The 24,304-nt window shown below is 38.3% G+C and overlaps 1 protein-coding gene across 3 annotated transcripts in view; it reads right to left on the bottom strand.

Annotated features, from left to right (window-relative positions):
• Positions 1–24,304, bottom strand: part of LOC149211463 (uncharacterized) — a 318,066-nt gene that overhangs the window by 280,248 nt on the left and 13,514 nt on the right. The window lies entirely within an intron of this gene.

Raw genomic sequence — 24,304 nt, 5'->3', positions numbered from 1 at the left:
CGATGGGATGTTGATCTAGATGATGATGCATAGGTAGATATGGGGGAGAGACTTGGTGAGACACAGATGGGGTTGGTTGGTGTGCCACTTAGCATGTTTGAGAATGCAGGTGATTCTGATTCAAATGGTGACATGGTTGATCCTAATTTATTCATGCAGTAGCTGGATGCAGAGACTAGCGGGGCATTACCTTCAGCGATTATGCTCATTTATCATTTGATATGTTCTTATGTTATTAACTTATTTACTTTTCTGTTTCAGATTTCAGTTGTAGACTTCAGTTTATTTTGAATCTTGATATATGATATATTAGACTTGATTCTCGACTCTATAAAACTTTGACTCTTGATGTATCAGACTCTGAACTATATATATTTTGAAAAATATATATAGTCAAACTTAATGTCGAACCTCATCAAAAAATTCGAATTCGAATCAAACTTAATCATTTTTGAACTCGAATTCAAACCCGAACCATGTAACATAAATTTGGAGGTTACCACAAATTTTCCAATTGGTCTTTGCACAATATCCCATACATCATTTTTCATAATGGACTCATATTCTTCGGCCATTGCATCCTTCCAGACTTGTTCCTTCACAGCTTCTTCAAAGGTACTAGGTTCGGCTTCAATCATATTGCTCATGGCTGCAACATAGGCATGGTATGGCTTCTTGCTTTCCCTTAAAGTTCCCTGAGCAGTAGTTAGTTTCTCAGCATCTTGTAATGTGTCCTTGAGCCATAGTGGTCCTTTCCTTATAGGGAAATCGCATGGAGGAGGATCCAAAGGGTCCATAGGATCCATGGGATCATCAACGATCTCCTTCTCAGATTCAGGCACAGAAGGACATTCTAGGATATCCATCTCATCACTATTGTCCTCAGAAGGAGTAGGTGGAGGGAGGTCCCTTTCTTTTCTAAGGGCAACATCTTCATCGAATGTCACATCCCTACTAACTTCAACCTTCCTTTGACCAAAAATATATATTCTAAATCCTTTAGAATCTTCACTATATCCAACAAACGTACCTTTCCAACCTGTAGCTTATAGCTTGTTTCTTTTGTCCTTCGGCACATGGAAGTACAGGGGCAGCCAAAAATTCAGAGATGACCAATATTGGGATTGACACTTGTGAATACTTCCTCTGAAGTCTTGTTGTCCAAAGCTTGATGAGGCAACTTGTTTTGAACATATATCGCTATGTTTATTGCTTCAGTCCAGAGGAACTTTAGCAACTTTTGATCATGGAGCATAGCTCTAGCAGCGTCCACAATGGACCTATTCTTTCTCTCAACCACTCCATTTTGTTCGGGAGTGTAAGGCACAATGGTCTCCTTCTTGATTCCTTCCTTCTTGCAAAAGTCTATGAATTCATTTGAGATGTATTCCTTGCCGTTGTCAGACCTAAAGATCTTTATTTTCTTCCCTGTATGATTTTCCACCAAAGCCTTGAATTCCTTGAATATTTTGAATGCCTCATCCTTGTGCTTCAAATAGTAGATCCATGTCTTTCTTGAGAAATCATCAATGAAGGTGATGTAATAAAGATGACCCCCAAGTGAATGCACGAGCATTGGACCACATATATCAGAATGAATGAGATGAAGGATTTCTTCCGTCTTGTTTTCACTAGAGGGGAATGGTCCCCTTGTCTTCTTTCCACTTGCGCACACCAGGCATACTCCATCATGTTGAGCTTGAACATCGAGGATCCTAGAGACCAGCTTCTTCAACTTAGGAAGTGTATCATAGTGACGATGGGTCAACCTTCGGTGCCATAGCTCACTTTGAAGATTTGTACTTGTTGACCACTACGTGTCAACTACCCATAGCAGTACACCCCCTTTTCTTCGCAAAAAGGGATAGCGCTTGATCGACATGTCCGTGCCATTCGACAGTCATAGTCGACTTGATCATATTATGTTGTAAACCCAATCTGCATGTGTGAATTGTAAATAATCTTAGCAGATATGAGTCATGTATGTAAATTGCCTAAGTGGACCTAATTTCCTAGTGATAATCTACGTTCCGGAAGGTTTTTTGTCTCACCGATCTATGATCGGCAGAGTTTTCCTTCAGCCTAACCCCAAAGCCGGAATGGATTTTGTCATTAGAATCTTAGGAGAATCCTAGTATGTTGATCTGCTGGATTATAGTTGTGTCGCAGAACTTGGTGATTTATGAGGGTCTATGTCAAATGGGTTTTCTCCCTTGGGATGTAAAGTTGTAAAAGTCATGATGTAAAGTGTCTTGAGGGTTAGGAAATGTTTTAATCCCCTCATAAGTCCTAAGTCCTAGGTCCTAGGTGATTTTTCCAAAGGCTAAGTTCGAGGATCCATTTAAAAATAAATTAAAAAATTAAAAAAAATAACTGAAAAATAAAAATTTTAAAAAAAATAATAAAATAAATAAATAAAATAAAAACTTAAAAATAATAAAATAATATTTTTGAGTAAATAAATGCAGAATTTCAATTTTTTAATGCATTAAAAATTTGACGGATGAGATTAAGAGATCTCTTAATCCTCATCAACGGTCGAGATCATTTTGACGTGGATCACTCGAACTAGCTGTTGGGATTTTTTCCTTTAAATAGGGTGCTAGGGGTCATTTGAGATCGGATTTGATCTGAGAAGTCTGGTGCTAAAGAAAGCTCTTTTGTAGTCATTTTTTTTTGTGTAATAAAGAAGACTGGGGTTAAAAATCTTGCTGGTGTTACTCTTCTGAAAATGCTGTAAGATTGTTTTATTTTTCTGCATAATTTTATTTTCAGCCATTGATGATAGCTTAATGAAGATTGATCTAGGCACAGGTATCTTGTCTGATCTTTGGGGTTTGAATGATAGTTTAGATTCTGAAATATAGTGGCAGGTATCTCCATTTGATCGAGGTTTCACTATTGTTTTCTCCCTCTATGTTAATGGTTGATTTTAAGCTGTGCAAGAAATCCGTTTTTCATATTACCGGGCGTTAGGGGAAGTTCTTCGCTGAACCAGCCAACTCCCGGATTGTGTTTTCTGAAAGAGCCCAGCCAGTTCTTGATCCTGGGCTAATCATTCGAGAAAAAAAATTATGAATGCATGCAGGGTTTTCTGAAGCGTCTTACATTAAACTTATACTCTGAAAATATTACTGTGGATTATTGATAAATCTGGCTGTTTAAGAGTCAAAAGTTGTAAATGCTGTTTAGATGATCTAGGGTTTTAATTTTGTTTTATGCACATATTTTTGGGTGATTTTCCATTCCAGGTTGCAGGATTTCTGAAGATTTCCGAGGTTTATCTACACTATTTTGCTGTCCAAGGGTTTCAAATATCAGTTGTTTTCAGATCTGGAGGGTTTCGATTGTATTGCAGGAAGAAATTTCTCGAAAAACTTTTGTGACCTAGGCAAAGCCCTTGCCGCTTGGCCAACTGCCTGTTCGCTGCTGCAAATAAAACACTGCATTCCCTAACACCATACGCCAGATCAAAGCAGCATTTCATCCACGCATTTTTCATTCTCCATATCCCCCACGCGCAGTGCCATTCGCTCTGTCCACGCGACCTTATTCTTCGTTGTATTTTCCCATCTCTGCAAACCCAAGCTTCCACGCTGAGCAGATCCCGCCTGTCTACCTGCACATCAAAACTGCAACAATACACCATACGCGTGGTCCAATCTGCAAAGCTCTCTGCCATACTTCATTCATTCCATCCCGTCGAGCTTGTTCCCTCTGCCGTCGACCTGTGCACCTGCAAAAGACAAATGATCATACGCTGCCTGCTGCTCGATTTCCCATCTGCAAAACGAATCTACTGCCATCAAGTTCTCCACGATCTATCTACAAACACACAGTAAGAAAATCGCATTTTATTTTTACGGGCCAGCTAACGCGTGAACTGTTATGCGTAAGTTTCTTTTTGCCTGAAGAAATCGTTTTTGGCTCCAGCGTAAATACGATTTTTGACTTTGGTGTTATTACAGTTAGGCATAAGTCTTTGCGTTGAGCGGTAAGGTTTTCTTGGATTAGTTTTCGATTTTCATGAATAGGTGCTAACGCAGGTTTCTTTTGTCTGATTTAGGTTTATAAAATTTAAAATCAAAAATTCGATTTTCATTTTATTTTAGGTTTAGTCAGGCTTTAGGTTTATCTTTTGTTTAAATTTTGTTCCTAAATCTAAAGCTTTAAACATTAGATTTAAATTTAATTTTTTTATTTTTATTTTTTTTAGTTTTAGATTATATTTAAAATAGATTTTATTTTTTCCTTTTTTTTAGGTTTTGTTTCATTTTGATTTTAAAACTAAAATTTATAAAAATTGTAAAGCTTTAAAAAAATCATTTTAAATTTTAATTTTATAGTTTAGTTTAAGTTTTCTTTTTTATTAATCATAAAAAATAAAAAAGAATTTAGTTTTCTTATAGTTTAGATTTTGATTTGATATCATTTAGATTTTTTTTTATTTAAAAGTTTCATTTAGTTTTAAAATTTTGCTTTATCTGAAAAACATAAAAATATTTTGGAAATATTTTGCCAGATTCAGTCTTGGCTCGGGGACTTATCACGTTTTATTTTTTCCTGCTGAGATTAAAATTTTGATGTGGAATTAATGTTTATCATTTTTATGTGATTTAGTATGCTTGAATGATCATGAATGTGATATCTGGTTAGCGTTTAAAATTTTGTGGTTGTGTATCGAACTTTATCTTTCGAAGTTTTGAATTGCTGGAGTATCATTTAAGCATTTTCTCGCATTTAATAAAAATTAGTCTTTGTTTGAGTTATTTGATGATAAATGATTGCTCTACATGGTTTATATTTCTGCAGCATCTGATAATTAATCGTTTAAACATTAATTCCACAAGGCACTGGTCTATTAATTCAATAAAATCTATCTAGTGCTGGTTTCCTTTCGTGTCTCCCAAACCCAACTGGTCCCCTGTTGGTCATTCATTATCCCATAGGGTCTACCCCCCTTAGGCGCAGGAGACAAGCTTAAATGGAGAGATCGAGGATCAGGGTGACAGCCCCCGGTCTGAGCGTTGTCGTGACAATCTGTGCGACAACATTTTTTGGCACCGTTGTCGGGGATAGAGTTTTTCTGTCCCTGGCGTTTCATATGACATTCATCATTCATCTTCTCATTTCTCATCATTCTTTCATCTTTCTCATCTCGCGTTTGAGCTGGCAGATTCAACATTTTTGGGCATCATTTGGATCTCTTTCTTTCGTCATATCAACAACTTCTCTTTAGTTCGTTTCTTGTTTGGGTGGCGACTCCATTTCTTTTCATTTATTTTCCCAGACAAGAAGCCTCTCTCATATCAGCTTGTTGGTTACTTTTTGGATCCTAGAATTTGACTCATTGTTCAAGTGGCGACTCCACTTCTTTCATTTATTAATTTTCTTGAGCAGAGATCTCTTTCTATCATCCATTTGATCCCTTATTATTCATCATGGATTATTCGTTTAAACCATGTCATTTTACTGGTGTTCGCCATGATATTCCGGAGGTGGCCATTTCTAAATTACCTGTGTTCTCGGGTGGTGATTCAGTCGCTGTTAAAAAGCATCTAGGCTGGTTTACTCGTATAATGATCATGTATTGTAGATCTCCTCAATATAATCAAGAAGATGTCAAAATGCGTCTATTTGTCCTTTTTTTAGAAGATGATGCTTTGAATTGGTTTAATAGTTGTCTTGAAGATTCCTTCACTTCTTTGCAAGACATTATCGATGCTTTTAAAGATAGATATGGTGATCCAGATAGCTCGCCTTGTGCCCCTAAAATTGTGCAACAGAATGAAAGTAATCTTATAAAAGGTCCAGCTGTCGATGAAAGATTTCAAGACAATGCTTCATATCAGAATTTGCCATCCACTTGTACCATTGCAGATCATAGTGGAAAAGTAGGAACAAATTGTAAAAACAGTGTTGACAATGAAAAGGAAGATCATAAGCAAATTATACAAGAACTAATGCTGCTGGTAAAAAATATGGAGATCAATCAAACTAATTACGCCAATGATGTGAGAATTTTATGCACCCACCTGGAAAAGCGTAATAGGGAGATAGAGATCATGCAAAATCAGCATACTAAGGAAATTGAGGCCATGAAGACTAATCATGACACAGAAATTAGTTTTATGCAAAGCAAGTTATCAGGCTTAGAGGAAAATATGACGACCATGCAAGCAAATCATAAGGAAGAGATAAACTCTATGCAGCATTGCTTAATGACCATAAAAGAAAAAGACGATAAAGTAATAAAAGATATGGAAGCTAATCAGACATGTCTTCAGAAAAAGTTATTGACCATGGAAGAAGATCATGCCAGGGAAATCAGTGCTATGAAAGATGAACACTCTAGCCAGATAAATGCCATTACAATACAGGTACATAAGTTTCAACAGTGGATTAAGGATGAAAGAAACCAGGAAACATCAATACATCAGCAGCCTTCTCATTTGCTGCAACAAGCTCCATCTTATTATGAGGAGGTCATTGGTTCGATTGAAAGGTGGTTAATTGAAGGTGATCCAGATAAAATTAAAAACGATAAAGATCAGATGCAGGATGAAGAAAGACATGTCACGCATATCTTACATACTTCATCTGATAGCTTTGAAGCAAAAAGTTCCACGTCATCAATAATACAGCCTACCAGGAAGAAAAAGCGCAAGAGGAAGAAAATGAGAAAAAGATTTGATGCATCAGACGGCCGCGAGCAGCTTGATTTTCGGATAGGAAAAAGTCCTACCATATGTAGAATTGGACATGGCACATCCGACAAGCAGCCGACAGATTTGCCTAAAAGCAGGCAAATGCTCAGTATACACTATATTGAACACATCTGATGCCATGGGGCATCCCCTGTATTTCTAACCTTACTCCTTGTTTTTTCAGCATTTTCATTTCTGTTTTAGGATTAGATTTACTTTTCATGTTACTAGATAGTTAATAAATGAAGAGCTTATATTTTTCTTGTGCTTAACATTATATGATGATTTTTGGATGGACGCTACTTATGTTTTATTGTGTGTTGCGTGGATGCAGATTCTGGATTCTCACATTCCTACAGTGCAGCAACGTGTCCCCAAGTAGAGCCAGATGTTGACCACTACGTGTCAACTACCCATAGCAGTACACCCCCTTTTCTTCGCAAAAAGGGATAGCGCTTGATCGACATGTCCGTGCCATTCGACAGTCATCGTCGACTTAATCATATTATGTTATAAACCCAGTCTGCATGTGTGAATTGTAAATAATCTTAGCAGATATGAGTCATGTATGTAAATTGCCTAGGTGGACCTAATTTCCTAGTGATAATCTACGTTCCGAAAGGTTTTTTGTCTCACCGATCTATGATCGGCAGAGTTTTCCTTCAGCCTAACCCCAAAGCTGGAATGGATTTAGTCATTAGAATCTTAGGAGAATCCTAGTATGTTGATCTGCTAGATTATAGTTGTGTCGCAGAACTGAGTGGTTTATGAGGGTCTATGTCAAATGGGTTTTCCCCCTTGGGATGTAAAGTTGTAAAAGTCATGATGTAAAGTGTCTTGAGGGTTAGGAAATGTTTTAATCCCCTCATAAGCCCTAAGTCCTAGGTCCTAGGTGATTTTTCCAAAGGCTAAGTTCGAGGATCCATTTAAAAATAAATTAAAAATTAAAAAAAATAACTGAAAAATAAAAATTTAAAAAAAAATAATAAAATTTATAAAATAAATAAATAATAATAAAATAATAATAAATAAATAAAATAAAAACTTAAAAATAATAAAATAATATTTTTGAGTAAATAAATGCAGAATTTCAATTTTTTAATGCATTAAAAATTCGACGGATGAGATTAAGAGATCTCTTAATCCTCATCGACGGTCAAGATCATTTTGACGTGGATCACTCGAACTAGCTGTTGGGATTTTTCCCTTTAAATAGGGTGCTAGGGGTCATTTGAGATCGGATTTGATCTGAGAAGTCTGGTGCTAAAGAAAGCTCTCTTGTAGTCATTTTTTTTTTTGTGCAATAAAGAAGACTTTGGGGTTAAAAATCTTTCTGGTGTTACTCTTCTGAAAATGCTGTAAGATTGTTTTATTTTTCTGCATAATTTTATTTTCAGCCATTGATGATAGCTTAATGAAGATTGATCTAGGCACAGGTATCTTGTCTGATCTTTGGGGTTTGAATGATAGTTTAGATTCTGAAATATAGTGGCAGGTATCTCCATTTGATCGGGGTTTCACTATTGTTTTCTCCCTCTATGTTAATGGTTGATTTTAAGCTGTGCAGGAAATCATTTTTTCAGATTACCGGGCGTTAGGGGAAGTTCTCGGCTGAACCAGCCAACTCCCGGATTGTGTTTTCTGAAAGAGCCCAGCCAGTTCTTGATCCCGGGCTAATCATTCGAAAAAAAAAAATTATGAATGCATGCAGGGTTTTCTGAAGCGTCTTATATTAAACTTATACTCTGAAAATATTAATGTGGATTATTGATAAATCTGGCTGTTTAAGAGTCAAAAGTTGTAAATGTTGTTTAGATGATCTAGGGTTTTAATTTTGTTTTATGCACATATTTTTGGGTGATTTTCCATTCCAGGTTGCAGGATTTCTGAAGATTTCCGAGGTTTATCCACACTATTTTGTTGTCCAAGGGTTTCAAATATCAGTTGTTTTTAGATCTGGAGGGTTTCGATTGTATTGCAGGAAGAAATTTCTCGAAAAAATTTTGTGACCTGGGCAAAGCCCTTGCCGCTTGGCCAACTGCCTGTTCACTGCTGCAAATAAAACACTGCATTCCCTAACACCATACGCCAGATCAAAGCAGCATTTCAATCCACGCATTTTTCTTTCTCCATATCCCCCACGCGCAGTGCCATTCGCTCTGTCCACGCGACCTTATTCTTCGTTGTATTTTCCCATCTCTGCAAACCCAAGCTTCCACACTGAGTAGATCTCGCCTGTCTACCTGCACATCAAAACTGCAACAATACACCATACGCGTGGTCCAATCTGCAAAGCTCTCTGCCATACTTCATTCATTCCATACCGTCGAGCTTGTTCCCTCTGCCGTCGACCTGTGCACCTGCAAAAGACAAATGATCATACGATGCCTGCTGCTCGATTTCCCATCTGCAAAACGAATCTATTGCCATCAAGTTCTCCACGATCTATCCACAAACACACAGTAAGAAAATCGCATTTTATTTTTACGGGCTAGCTAACGTGTGAACTATTATGCGTAAGTTTCTTTTTCCTGAAGAAATCGTTTTTGGCTCCAGCGTAAATACGATTTTTGACTTTGGTGTTATTACAGTTAGGCATAAGTCTTTGCGTTGAGCGGTAAGGTTTTCTTGGATTAGTTTTCGATTTTCATGAATAGGTGCTAACGCAGGTTTCTTTTGTCTGATTTAGGTTTATAAAATTTAAAATCAAAAATTCGATTTTCATTTTATTTTAGGTTTAGTCAGGCTTTAGGTTTATCTTTTGTTTAAATTTTGTTCCTAAATCTAAAGCTTTAAACTTTAGATTTAAATTTAATTTTATTTTTTTTTATAGTTTTAGTTTTAGATTAGATTTAAAATAGATTTTATTTTTTCCCCTTTTTTTTAGGTTTTGTTTCATTTTGATTTTAAAACTAAAATTTATAAAAATTGTAAAGCTTTAAAAAAATCATTTTAAATTTTAATTTTATAGTTTAGTTTAAGTTTTATTTTTTATCAATCATAAAAAATAAAAAAGAATTTAGTTTTCTTAAGTTTAGATTTTGATTTGATATCATTTAGATTTTTTTTTATTTAAAAGTTTCATTTAGTTTTAAAATTTTGCTTTACCTGAAAAACATAAAAATATTTTGGAAATATTTTGCCAGATTCAGTCTTGGCTCGGGGACTTATCACGTTTTATTTTTTCCTGCTGAGATTAAAATTTTGATGTGGAATTAATGTTTATCATTTTATGTGATTTAGTATGCTTGAATGATCATGAGTGTGATATCTAGTTAGCGTTTAAAATTTCGTGGTTGTGTATCGAACTTTATCTTTCGAAGTTTTGAATTGCTGGAGTATCATTTAAGCATTTTCTCACATTTAATAAAATTAGTCTTTGTTTGAATTATTTGATGATAAATGATTGCTCTACATGGTTTATATTTCTGCAGCATCTGATAATTAATCGTTTAAACATTAACTCCACAAGGCACTGGTCTATTAATTCAATAAAATCTATCTAGTGCTGGTTTCCTTTCGTGTCTCCCAAACCCAACTGGTCCCCAGTTGGTCATTCATTATCCCATAGGGTCTACCCCCCTTAGCCGCGGGAGACAGGCTTAAACGGAGAGATCGGGGATCAGGGTGACAGCCCCCGGTTTGAGCGTTGTCGTGACAATCTGTGCGACAAAAATACTATTGACCATAGCTGAAGAGGTCTTCCAGAAACTCTATAGACTCCTTCAAACCTAGTTCCCAATGTGAAGGCATTTCTCATGTAGGATTCAGCAGGCCAAGTAAGTACTTTTCCTTTAATAAATGCAACCCTCATTCCTTTATCCTCCAAGGCAGATATCGAAACCAAATTCTTCTTCAATCCCAGCACATATAATACATCATGAAGCAAAACAGATTCCCCAAAGTTCAAGTGAAATTTGACAGAACCAAAGCCCTTTACGGGATGAGTGGTATTGTCACCAAGAATAATGTTCAAATTTGTCTCCCTCTCTACCAGATTAGAGAGAACCTCCTTGTATCCAGAAAAGTGATGAGAAGCCCCACTATCAACCAACCAACTATCCCAAGAGTCTGGAGGAGATGAACTAGCTAATGCAGAAATAAGAATATATTCAAATTGTTTAGTAATATTGCTTTCATACCTGGAGTTTCTTGGCCTTTTTGGAGGATGATAGCTATCATCACGATCATTGGGGGAGTGTGAAAATTTGAATGCCCAAATTTCTACTGCAGCAACTGATATTACTTCTTCTACTTGTTAATCCATGCCAGTTATTTACGGTGTTCTACTGTAAATATCGAAGTAAATACACTACAGCCTTCACTACTTATTTAAATGCAGAAATAAGAACCTAAGCAAGAAAGAAATACAACACATCTACACAGTGATTTTTGGACAAATGTCCCCAGAAAAACCTAGTGTTGGAAAATCGATGGAGCAGCTGAGGGTTTTATTATTAAGCAGTAGCTTCTAAATACAATCTCTAGATGCCTTGTTGGCTATCTAGTACAGAGAATATCACTGACAGAAGAATAGTGAGAAGTACCTCACACTATCACAGAAGATCCTGACTGATCCAGCCACAGAATGGTTTGCCCCTTGCTGCCTCTACGCAGAGGTTGCATCAGCCCAGCGTCACTCCTTCTGCTGATCGATTTGCTGCCCAGGAACTTCGATTTTCACCTCCCGGCCTCACACCCCGCCTTTTGGCTTCTGAAATCGATTCCTCCAGCAAAATTACAGACCACGCTGGCTCTGCGTGGCCTCTGTGCTGCCTCTCCTAGATCTCTCTCTGCCTCCCCTGTTGCGTATTCCCAAATTAAGAGAAATCCCCAACCAGAACTATCCCTGCCCCTTGCTGCAAAAGATCACTTCGAATTTCTCTCTAGCAGTTGCTCTACTTCAGAAATTCGATCTTCTGATCTCTACTCAATGTTTTCTCCAAGTGCCCATCAAGCCTCTTGTTATAATCCTCTCGCTAATCAATCAATGGCCCAAATTAGATCCTAATCAATGGCTAGGATCATATTGACTTGATCTTTGCCTTCTTCTAGAAGTTTCACCCATAGTTTAGATTAATACCCATTAATTATTTTAATTTCCTAAGTTTAGACTTAGGGACCCATTAAAAATAATTAATTATTTTAATAAAATTGTCTCCGGGTGGAATTTCCTAAAACGATTTCTAAGTATTGGAGAATGTGTGTGTCTAAGCCTCCCTGCAAATTTTGAGACTTAGAGCACATCCGATGCTACCAGAAATCAACAGGGAGCCTCCTCTTCTTTCATTCATCCTTCTATCATCTCTTCTTTCATATGACCTATTGTTGTTGAAGCCACGGTTATTGTTATAGGACCTTGAAGAGTTCCTTCTTGGAGCATCTCTCTTTTCGGGACAATCTCAAGCATAGTGACCCTTTCGATGACAATTGTAGCACTCAACATCTCTATTTCGTCTTCTTGATTCCTTGGAATCTTGATTGGATTGAGGAGGATTTCTTGATTTGGATGGCTTTCCCTTCCCTTTCTTTGCATTCTTCTTCTTTCCTTGAGCAACGTAGGCAGAGGGCTCTCCTTCGTTTGATCCTTGAATTCTTCCTCTAGATATCATCCTTGATTCTTCTTGTGTGAGTTTTCCAACAAGCTCATCGAATGTCAGGATGTTGTTGTTGTTGCTTATAGTAGTAATGAAAGTTTCCCAAATGGAAGGGAGGCCTCTAAGAGTTACAATCACCAATTCTCTGTCAGGTGTGATTTCCCCAACTCTTAGCAATTGATCTCTAATACGAGATATCCTCATAATGTATGATTGCATGGATTCTCCTTTGTTCATCTTTGTGTCTTTGAGTTGATCTTTCAAAGAGATGATTTCATTCAACTTGTTGACTTCATATATGCCAGCGATATTGTCATACATGTCCTTGGACCTTCTCAAATTTCCAACATAAGCAAGTAGATTATCTTGTAAACCATCAATTATAATTTGCTTTGCCTTTAACTCACCTTTCTTATGCTTGTTCTTGATAGCAATGGAAGCATTTTCTAGAGGCTCAGGTACTCTTCCTTGAATGAATTCTAACACATCATTGTTGTCAGCTATGATCTCCAACCTAACTTTCCATGCAGCGAAGTTACATGAATCACCCGACTTTTCATGCTCCTTGAAGAAAGAGGAAGACATTTTTACCAAGAGATTTTCCCTTTTTCAATTAGCTTCTTGAGAGATGGATGCTCTTGCTCTATGTCTTCTAGACTTGTCTTCACCTCTGCTCCGATAACATGTTAATTTTTCATCACTTGTTCTATGTTGCAACTATTACTTCAGCAATATTTAATAGCATTCAATTTCTCAATTTCACTTCTTCAATTTTCCAATGACAGTAGAGCAATAGTAGATAGAACAAATAAACAAATGCACATAGAAAGACAACCAAGAGACAAGAGACACAAATTTGGTCAAAGACCAAGGCAAAACCCATTGTGGGGAAAACCCTTGCAAATCTTCTTCTTATTAGATTGTCTTCAAATGTTCAGCAGAAAGAGTACATCATCCAAGTGTCAAAGTCAAACTTTGACTTAGCCAACATCCAATGTCAATATTCAATATCAAACAATTATTCAAACCAGAGACAAAGTAGAGAGATGTGGTCAACAATGGTCAAATTTGAACTTCCTGTAATCTGCCCAAGTCAACAGCAGTGCAGTCAGCCCTAACCAGTCAGTAGTCAACAGTCAACACAACGTTTTAGGAGCTCGGTCAACTTTAGTCAAACTCGGCCTCAAATGTTGATCACAATCAACCCAAAACAGTCTTCAAAAGTGCAATCAAACTCGGTCAAAGGAGAGAGATAGTTTGTTGTCCCTGTCTGCAATTTTCTGCGGTCAAACCAAAAAGTCAACTCCAGTCAAACTGCCTAGATTGCCTCAGTTTTAGTGCCAATCAACTCAACCTCAAGAAATCGAACTTTTGCAAGTCAAAGGAGATCAAGATGTGAGGTCAAACTCGGTCAAACTGCAGTCACACTGTCCAGCTGAAAAGTCAACGCAGAAAAGTCAAGATTGCCTCCAAGATCCTCGCATATGTGAAGAGAAGAGAGTTGCCCTTAACCTGTACGTGTAGAATTTTCTCTGCAAATCAGCTAGCTCACTGATATCATGTAGAAATTTCCCCTGCAGATCAAACTGATATATGCAATGTACTAAAGCATAATACTAGATCTACATCTACCATAAACTTTGCGGAATCTTAATCAAACATGAGCAACATCAAGCATGAACAGATATAACTGAGAATGAGAAGTAATCAACCATAACACAGAAGATATAACCTGGGGAAAGCACCAGCCTAAAACCCCATCTCTGTATTATCAATCAAGTGGAAATCCTCAACAACATACAAAAAGAATCAGCTCAAAAGCTATCCTGCTCTCTCTGTACTCTGATGATCTTCAATCAGAAGATGAAAATCATGGACTACCTAGGCCTCATTATATAGGCTGTAAGTTGGCCTGATCATACCTGCTGTCACCTCAGGTCCAACTACGTAGTCATAGAAGAAAATAGATTCCTTCCTCATGCAAGGAATACTTACTAGAAATATCCTAGCATCTGATAGTACACTGTCCCTCATCTGATCTCAACTGGGTCTCTGTCTAAACTGCCATGCATCAGTTATCCATGAGAAAATACTCAGTTATCTGAAAATAACAGTTGTCACATGCATGCAAGCATTAACAAACTGTATCTCATTAATTTAACAACTTGTTAAATTAATCTAACTGAACTTGACTAAGTTAAACTAAGTCAACTGATCCTCTCAATATAGAACTGATCCTTATCTCCTTTAATCAAGGGATAAATTCCTAAATCAAAGGAGAAAATAATTGCATGATCTCACAAAGACCTCTGGTCTGATTCTCCTCAACTAATTAACTCATAGAGAATTAATTAATTAATTTCCAAACCACTGGTAAGACCAAATTCGAATTTTACTTCATATAGTTAGACCAGGGACTGCTAACAATAGGAAGGGACCCAAAAATGCTATTTTAGAAAGTGTTATTTTTAGCAGTTTCACCTCTCACCCAATGTGGCCAATGACCTCACTGGCCAAACTGCTATTTTTAGCAAGTTCTATTTTTAACATTTCTTGTTGCACATTTTTCAACACTCCCTCTCAACAAGAAAGGCTTCCTCTCGAATCCGATCCTGTACCTTCGGAATGTTCTGCATGCAACACTTGGACCAAAAACTCCCAACTGACTTCTCTGTTGGGCCAGAAACATACTTTGATGCTGAAGCTCTACCTGCTGCTGATAAGTGCTCCCTCTCTGACCTCTGCGCTACTGCAACATCTCCATGCATCTCGCACCGTTGCACACCTCTTTGTGCTACCCTGCACTATGCAACACACTTGTGCCTCTTGCATTGCTGCAGCTTGCTAACTCTGCGCTGTCATGGGATTCCCTGCATTGTAGCTCTCTCTGCCGCTCCATCCGCATCTGTCTCTACGCAATCAGTCAGTTCTTCTACTCCTCATTGGGGCTCCTATAGCAAAGTCGAATCAAAGAGGTTGGGTACCTCAAGGATCCTGCGCCTCCTCCTTGGGACGATCACTCCACATCGCCCCACCTCCTACCTGGAGGTATGGCTGCATGTGATCCCTCTGTCCACCTGGCTCGAAGTTTCCCCCTGCTGGAGGTCTCTGCATGAGTAGAAGTCTCTACTCGATCTCCACTCAACTTCCCCTGTTGTGGCTGCTCCACAACCTCCTGAAGCTGCTGCACCAATTGTGGCTCCTCCACAATCGTCTGAGACTTCTTTTGGCGCTGCATGTTGAGAGGTAATCCTCTCAACCACCAAGTCTCCATCAGTTGCCTTGCTGCTTAAGGCTTTGCATGCATCTTGAACCTTAAAAGCATACAGGTTCTTGACCCATGAACCAATCTGCTTCATCTGTCTAGTGATGATGTATCTAAGGAAAACCTTTCCCTTACTGAAAACCACATCATAGCCTCTGTCTTCCAGCATTGCGATCAACACCAAGTTTCTCTTCAGTCCTGGTACATACTTGACATCGGTCAAGGTAAGGTGAGCTCCATGCTCCCTCTAAAAAATAATTGTGCCTACACCTGAGACACTGTACTTTTCATCATTACCCATCGCTATGAGTATCTGGAGATCTTTCTCCTCCAAAGTACTGAACAAATTCTTGTCGTCGGTCACGTGAAAAGAAGCTCCACTATCAAGAAACCAACCACTTCCCACCATGGATGAAACCATGCATGCGAAGAGTGTGAAATCCAACTCGAACTGTGAAGCAAGTGCCTCACCTTCAGATCCTTCCCCGGATCCCTTCTTGGATTTCCTCTGTGGACAATTTGTAGCAAAATGGCCCACCTCATGACAACGAAAGCATCTCACCTTCGACTTTTCAAACTTCTTTCCACCATGGGAAGAACTAGATATGGGAAGAGAAACCTTCTCCTTCCCCTTCTTCACCTTACTCACTAAGGCACAGTTTTCTTCATCCTCCATAGATGAAGAACCGTCTCTAGTGCTCCGTCTGATCTCCTCCTGCATCAAATCCGACCATAGTCATTCCCAATCTGGCAGTTTCTCTCTTCCATTAACCGAGTCCTAGTAGCTATGCTAGCTCTTAGGAAGACCGAGGAGTGCAAGACTCACCATGTCATTATCAGTTGTCACGATCCCTACACTTCCAAGCTCATCCCTGCATGAGGTGAGCTTGTTCAAATACATAGAGATCGTGTCATCCTTTTCACACTTGATCTTTCAAAGTTTGTCCTTCAGTGCCAGCTTCCTCTGATCACTGCTATTCTGATAAAGATCTTTCAATGTTTTCCACATCGAAAACGGAGTCTCCTTCCCATGGAGGTTTGAGACAATGTGATCTCGAACTCCCTCCAAGATGATTCTCCTTGCCCTAGCCACTTTCTTTTTCCATTCCGCCAGTTGAGTAGCATCAGTTGGCTTCTGGACTTCTTGATCAATGAAGTCCTTTAGACCATTATCTTCTAACACTGCCTCCATGCGATCCTTCTAGGCTATATAGTTAGAGCTGCCATCCAATGCATACTCAAGCCTCAAACCATAGAACGCCATCGGTGAACCGTGAAATAGATGTGATAAGAACTCAATTCAATATTCAGAAACAACAAACTTCAACTTCTCCCTTCTTGTATACAGTTCTTCCTTGATCACCTGTGCTCTGATACCATGTAGAATTTTCTTTACAAATCAGCTAGCTCACTGATATCATGTAGAAATTTCACCTGCAGATCAAACTAATATATGCAATGTACTAAAGCATAATACTAGATCTACATCTACCATAAACTTTGCGGAAGCTTAATCAAACATGAGCAACATCAAGCATGAACAGATATAACTGAGAATGAGAAGTAATCAACCATAACACAGAAGATATAACCTGGGGAAAGCACCAGCCTAAAACCCCATCTTTGTATTATCAATCAAGTGGAAATCCTCAACAACATACAAAAAGAATCAGCTCAAAAGCTATCCTACTATCTCTGTACTCTGATGATCTTCAATCAGAAGATGAAAATCATGGACTACCTAGGACTCATTATATAGGTCGTAAGTTGGCCTGATCATACCTGTTGTCACCTCAGGTCCAACTACGTAGTCATAGAAGAAAATAGATTCCTTCCTCATGCAAGGAATACTTACTAGAAATATCCTAGCATTTGATAGTACACTGTCCCTCATCTGATCTCAACTGGGTCTCTGTCTGAACTACCATGCATCAGTTATCCATGAGAAAATATTCAGTGATCTGAAAATAACAGTTGTCACATGCATGTAAGCATTAACAAACTGTATCTCATTAATTTAACAACTTGTTAAATTAATCTAACTGAACTTGACTAAGTTAAACTAAGTCAACTGATCCTCTCAATATAGAACTAATCCTTATCTCCTTTAATCAAGGGATAAATTCCTAAATCAAAGGAGAAAATAATTGCATGATCTCACAAAGACCTTTGGTCTGATTCTCCTCAACTAGTTAACTCATAGAGAATTAATTAATTAATTTCCAATCCACTGGTAAGACCAAATTCGAATTTTACTTCATATAGTTAGACCAGGGACTACTAACAATAGGAAGGGACCCAAAAATGCTATTTTTAGAAAGTGCTATTTTTAGCAATTTCACCTCTCACCCAATGTGGCCAATGACCTCACTGGCCAAACTGCTATTTTTAGCAAGTTCTATTTTTAACATTTCTTGTTGCACATTTTTCAACAGTACGAACCAAACAAATGGAGAGAGAGAAGAAAGTGTGTTGTGTGATGTCCAAATGAGGCATGAAGGCACTTATATTTGTTGAAGGAAATGTAACTAGGTTCGGTCTTCATAAATGTACTTTTGATATTTGTATTTATTCAAGAAAAGAAATATATCTTGATTTTAGACTTTTGTGATCCATACTGATTTTGATAAATTCTTTGGAATTAATCACATCATGAGTTTCTTGCTCATTGAAATAGGTTTAGCACATGTTAAAGTGATACAGGTGAGTCAAATAACCAAAAGATTACGTTGAATACCTTAAGGGCATGTTACTATAGGTAATACTTATGTATCAAAGTGAAAGAAGTCACCTCCAAGCAAAGTCAAGTCTCCTCCAAGCATGTAACACCACCAAAGAAGCCATCTAAAGCAAAGATAGCAAGTCAGCCTACAAACAGCAAGTTGGCCTTCAAGTTGGCCTAAAGGAGGGACAGTCCTCTATATATAGAGGTTGTCCACTCCTCCAAAGACAACGCATTCACATCTCTGAAATCTGTGAAGTAAAGAGGCAATTAAAGGGTAACGAAGGACGAAGAAGAGGTCTCCAAGTGCAGCAAAGAAGAAGGATACATAACCGAGCCTAAGAGGACTGTTCTAGGGCTAGTTATAGCCACACGTGCAAGGAAAGGAAGGTTGTCTTTGCGGTTATGACAGCAGCAACACACAGTCAACTATCTCTCATTGTTTGGGGTTAAATCTAGGCCTACAAGGCCTCCTACTCAAGCATAGAAGAAGGGTACTCAAGCGAAGGAGAGAAGGGTATACAACATCAAGTAAACCTCCCACATGTGCAAGAATCTAGGGTTGTTGTATAGTCACTTCAGTTTACACCTACATATCAAGAAGGATCTCATTTAAAGGAAGGTGTCTACATAAGTGAAGGATATCTCTAAGTATAGAAGAGAAGCATCTCATCTAGAGCAAATGCAACAAGGTTTACCAACAGTTGAAAGAAGAAAGAAGTGTCGAGAAGGAGGAGGACGAAGTGCCGAGGAATGAAATGCCGAAAGAAGGAAGTGTCGGGGAACAAAGTGCAGAAAGGAGAAAGGACTTGACTTGTGCTTGGAGGACATTCTAGTCAAGGGTCTAGGGTTTGGCATTGATCAATAAGAAGCTTCAATAAGAGAAACTTACTAAAGGGTTTTCCTCTCAAGAGAAGAGAGGTTTTGGCCCTAGTAGAGAGCCAACATCTTGTGTTCTTGTTCTTATGTTTTTGGTAGCAGTTTGATGAAGTACACACACATGCATTAATAAGAAGAAGAAGAAGATTAAGCTAACAAGAAAAAGTAAAAAGACTCCACAAATTGTTATCAAGTCAAGAAGAATCACACAACATAGAATTTCCCTTCATTCTTCAACATGGTATCAGAGCTAAGGTGACACATCAAGGAAAGGGCATCTCAAGAACACTCATCAAGGAAGGACATCTACAAAAGTTGAAGCATCTAGCCAAGAAGTCTCAATCACTTCAAGGACAAGAAGGTCTACCATCTATCTTTCATCAAGGAAGACTACAAAGCAAGAAGAAGAGCCTTACATAAAGGCACCTACAAGAAGAGCAAATCAAAGAAGGACCTACATCAAGCTACAAGTCATCAAGAAAATCTCATCATCAAGCAAGTCCACTTGGAGAAAGCAACTTGAAGAACATCAATATCTAAGGAAGGCAAGCCATCAAGTCTTCAAGGAGAAAGCAAGTCTACTACATCTCAAAATCTATCAAGTAAGTATATGTCCCCTTCTGAATATACATCAATGTCTTTTTGCAAGGAAAGCAACAAATTGGTAGGTACCAATAACTTTCTTGCATGGAAGAAGAGGATTGATTTACTTCTCAAGGAGAATGAACTTCTAGAACACATCAAAGGGAATATCACTATCCCTGCTAAGGAACAAACTCAAGCCTTAGCCAAGTACAATAAGGATGAGACAAGAGCTCAAAGGATTCTAATAGAATCCATCAAACTCTCTCATTCCTTATGTCTCCAAACATGAAACATCAAAAGAAATCTATGATAAACTAGTAGAGCTAATCTCGGAAAGCATAGTTGGAGAAGTGATATCTCTTCTAAATGAATTGTACAAGATAAAGATATCAAAGGAAGGAATAGCTCCCTACTTCATGAAGATCTCTGAAATGAGGGATCAACTTCAAGAGCTAGGGTAATTCATGTCTGACAGGGAAATGACAATTGTAGTACTCAATGCTCTACCTAAGGATTGGAGCAACTTCACATCAAGCATATATGCCAAGAAGGAAGCCACCCCACTAAGTGAAATGTGGTATCTATGCAAGATAGAGGAAACAAGACTCAAAGAAAAAGAGGATGTAGGATCAAAGGAACAAGCTTTTGCTACCATGGCCAAGAGAAAGGGAAAATTTGGCAAATTTGGTCCATGAAGAACAAACAACAAAGATATGTCCAAAATCCAATGCTATGGATGCCAAGAATATGGACACTACAAAAGGAATTGTCCTAAACTAAAGAAGGACAACAACAACAAAAGAAAAAGGGAAGAAGCTCACATGACTCAAGAGGTGAAAGAAGAAGAAAAGAAGCAAAAGAAGGAAGATCCTCCGGATCTCTACTATGACTAAGTCAAACTCTTTACTCAAAATCTTCTTTCAAAATTTTGAGTAGTATAGGAACATGTAGGAATAGAATAAAATTGCATGGCTAGAAACATCTTCTAGAATCTAGAAGCATGATTTACATAGAGTTCAAAATACTCATGTAGAAGAAGCATTTACAATAGAACAAAATGCATGGTTAAAATATCTTCTAGAATATAGTGTTAGAGAATCTAGGGCAAAGTAGTGTTGTGATGATTCTCTGAGACTTGATAACAATTTGTGAAGTCTTTTACTTTTTCTCAGTTAGCTTATACTTCTTCTTCTTATTATTGGTGCATATGTGTGTGCTTCATCAAACTGCTACCAAAACAAAATAACAAGAACACAAATTTGGCTCTTTGCCAGGGACAAACCCTCTCCACTCTTGAGAGGGAAACCATTTGTAAGTTTTCTCTTATTGAAGCTTCTATTTGAACAATTGTCAAACCCTAGACCCTTGACTAGAATGTCCTCCAAGCATGAGTCAAATCCTTCCTCTTTCTGCACTGTCACTTCCGGCACATCTTCCGGCTCTTCTTCCAAGACTTTGTCTTCCAATACTTTTTTCTTCTAGGTTAGTAAACCCTAGAATATTAGGGCTTCTCTTCTTCGCTATAAAGAGATCCTTCTTAGCTATCCTTAGGAAACATTGTAGACGCAACTACTCATCTGAATTAGGTCTCTTATGCTATTGCCCTAAATTGTTGTACTGTTGTCCTTGGTTAGGGCAAATGCATGCTGCAACAACCCTTCATAAACCCACAAACACACCCTTCAAATAACTGTGGCTTAGTCAAGGTAAGGTGTTGCTTCTATGTGTTGTTGTTTTGGGCATATAACAGCCTCTCAAGCCTCCACGCAACCCTCTTTTGGTGTGGCTAGGCCTGCGGCACCCTAACAGCCCTCCAAAATAGTCATACCTCACCTCTTTTCTGCCCTCAAACAGTCCGCAAACAGCCCCTGAATCTTCGGCCCTCTAGCAATGGAACTCGGCCCTCCTTCCAGCTCTTAGATTCCTAAACTAGGCCTGAATTAGCCCTCTCCTCCTTCGTTGTTTGGTCTCCTTGCTACGCTGCCCTTTCAGAACCTTTATCTCCTCTTTTCTTCGTCCTCATAACCCTTTCATGTATGTGGATTTCAGCACTAAGATGGTGTGTCCAAATGAGGAGTGGACAGCCTCTATTTATACAGGCCTATCCCTCCTCCTTCGAGCCGACATGACTGTCCCTAAAGCCGCCTTGACAATTCAGCTTTTAAATTCATTTTTCTTCATTATTTGCTACTTGTAGCCTTCGTTGCTGCTAGGAGAGGATTTGACTTGCCTTGGAGGTGTTCCCATGACCTTGTATGACATCATACATGATGTAACATGCCCTCAAAGGGTCTCATCATAATTACATTTTGACTTTGACTCCCTAGAAGCACTTCAAAATATGATTGACCTATTTTCAATGAGCAAGAAACTCATTGACAAATAATATCAAAATAAATTCTCTTTTCTTGAATAAGTACAAATATCAAAATTACATATATGAAGACCGAACCTAGTTACATCTTCTCCAACACTCCCTCTTAACTAGGGAGGTATTCATACAACATTACAAGGTGTTTGGCAATTTTCAATCTTGAAGAATTCACATAAGAAAAACCAGATTAGCAATCCATCTGTTATAGCATCATGTTCATCAACATTGTCATAGTGCAAGGCCTTGACTAACAGCTCCATCTCTTTACGAGACCATGAGCTACAATGATGGCGAGACCAATGATTTATAAACACCATCATTGTCTCTCAAGGTACATACCCACCCGGGTGTTCTCAAGTATGACCTTCTAGGACTATTCTTATCTTGGGTTCCCAGCCCTCAAAGAATATCGGTCCTCTTGCCTACTCTTGCCTTGGATGCCCTACACATCCTCAAAGAGTATCGGATGCCAGATGATTACCTAATCCTCCCATTCTTTCTTCCCAAATGAAGACAAGAATGTCGTGTCTATCTTGTGTTTACATTTCCATTCATGGCCTTCATCTAGACTTATGCTTGTTAGTTCTGCATGACCCGTGACATGGAAAACACAATAGTCACTCCTTTGTAATCAGGGGGAATTCAAAACTTCCTCTTGATCAGGGACTTGTCAGAGCTCCCTCTTAACTGGGGACTCTTTCCTTCATCAACAGCTTCTTTTTCGTGGGTCCTTTAGTTGCATGATCTCCTTCCTTTCTTGATGTCATGAAGTCTTCGATCGAACTTCTTCTCAGTAGGGCACCATCCATCCATCACTTTCCTTCTTGGTTTGTCATGTCATTGCTTCGTGGAAAGTGACTATCAGGTTCTTCTAGTCATCTTGGCTACTCCTTTGTCATCTTGTCCATGTTTCGGAATGCTCTCCTCATGGATGCTCCATCATACTTGCTAGGTTATATGCTTTGACCTGGTAGCCCATCATGACTTCATCCTGATATTGCTTCAACATTGTTTTTCCTTTTGTTGGATGGCTTCTTCATCACGACATCTTCATAGAGTAGAATCAGTTATCTGCACCTTTTATATCTCCAAGGTCTTCATAGGTGTCAAGGGTCCTTTCTTCCTTCATCAGAGTTATCCTGCCTTCTTTCAGGAGATATCTTTCAAGGCATTTTGTCAGATAGTGATTCTCGGTGATCATGGTGTTCTTCACATGCTTGATCTCTTTCTTCATTTGCTTCTTCTCAGATAGATCGGTCAACCACCTAATGCTTCTTGTGGAAGCATTCCTTCATCCCTTGCTTTCTGGACTTGTCAGCATTTCTTCTTGCTTCTTAGTCAGCAATCTTATGCTCCTTATGTGAGCATGTTCTTTTGTTGACCTTCATTCCATCGTGGTACATGCCTTCGAGCATGTTCTTGGTGAAAGAGATCCTTTCATGCTTGATCATGTTATAGAACTATACCCATGACTCAATAATATACAAATGATGACATGACTTAAACTTTGATGCATACATACCTCATCTTGATCCTCCTTGATCATTCTTTGGTGTAGCCCTTCTTGCTTCATCTTAGCCTACCTACATATCATCCCTTTTCTTGAATCCCATGAGTGGGATTCCCAATGAGACATTTGCCTTAGTTCACGAACCTTCTCTTGAAGATTCCATCATAGGATCTTAATGATCCTCGCCTTGCAAATGTTTCCTACCTTTGATGATTTAGGTCTTCTAAGATTCTTGTCATGATCAAGTTTTCTTCCATCATATATGAGGTCCTATTCTAGGTATGCTCCTTCTACATGAATATCTTTGAGATATATTTTCCATGCTCCTATATTCTAAAAGATATTTCTACTTATGCATTTTTGTTCTTCTCATAAATGCTACATCAACATGAGTGTCTAGAACTCCATGTGCATCATGCTACTAGATTCTAGAGAGTAATTCCATCCATGCAATTTAATTTATTCCTACATGCCTCAAAACTTTGAAAGAAGTCTAGAAGGAAATAGTTTGACCTAGTCATAGTAGAGACCCAGAGGATCTTCCTTCTTTTGCTTCTTTCCTTCCTCTTCCACCTCTTGAGTTATATGAGCTTCTTCTCTCTTTCTCTTGTTGTTGTTGTCCTTCTTAAGCTTGAGACAATTTCTTTTGTAGTGTCCATATTCTT

This window comes from Pinus tabuliformis, chromosome 1_1 (assembly GCF_031772625.1).
Source record: "Pinus tabuliformis cultivar Carrire ecotype Pingquan chromosome 1_1, CPIR1, whole genome shotgun sequence".
Taxonomy (NCBI): Eukaryota; Viridiplantae; Streptophyta; class Pinopsida; order Pinales; family Pinaceae; genus Pinus; species Pinus tabuliformis.
The sequence above is the reverse complement of the archived record's forward strand: the minus strand, read 5'-3'. Positions and strand labels throughout refer to the sequence as shown.